Genomic DNA, 787 nt, shown 5'->3' with positions numbered 1-787 from the left:
TATATATATATATATATATATATATATATATATATATATATATATAAACACTTCCTCATCCACCACGGGCGGTCTCCCTATTTTCCTCCAAGCTTGGGTCCTTTACTAGAGACCTGGGAGCTTGAGGATTCTGCGTAGTATATTTGCTGTTCCTAGAACTGCGCTTTTCTGGACCAAGATGTCTGATGTTGACACCCTGAGTGCCCCAATGACCACGGGTACCACTAATGCCTTGACCTTCCAGGTTTTCTCCAGCTCTTCTCTGAGCCCCTGGTATTTCTTGAGTTTCTCATGTTCCTTTTTTCCTGATTTTGCAGTCACTTGGTATTGCTATGTCAACCACAACGGCTTTCATCTTTTTGTTTGTCCACCACCACAATGTCCGGTTGGTTTGCTATTACCATTTGGTCCGTCTGTATCTGGAAGTCCAAAAGGATCTTGGCTCAGTCATTCTCTACCATCTTTAGAGGCGTTTCCCACTTTGATTTTGGGGTTTTCAGCCCATACTCTGCACAGATGTTCCTGTATACTACTCCAGCCACTTGGCTATGGCGCTGTCCCTGCTAGGATCTTACACCCTGCAGTTATATGTTGGAATGTCTCAGGGGCCTCTTTGCACAGTCTGCACCTGGGGTCTTGTCTTGTGTGGTAGATCTGGGCCTCTATTGTTCTGGTGCTCAAGGCCTGCTCCTGTGCAGCCATGAAATGTGCCTCTCATATATAAATATAGATATTAGAGCTGGTTTACTAGGATCATTTATTTTCAGAAGCAAATAATTGAATAATA

The sequence above is a fragment of the Cyprinodon variegatus genome, unplaced genomic scaffold (genome assembly GCF_000732505.1).
Source record: "Cyprinodon variegatus isolate N-32 unplaced genomic scaffold, C_variegatus-1.0 Scaffold233, whole genome shotgun sequence".
NCBI lineage: Eukaryota > Metazoa > Chordata > Actinopteri > Cyprinodontiformes > Cyprinodontidae > Cyprinodon > Cyprinodon variegatus.
This window is presented reverse-complemented; position numbering follows the sequence as displayed.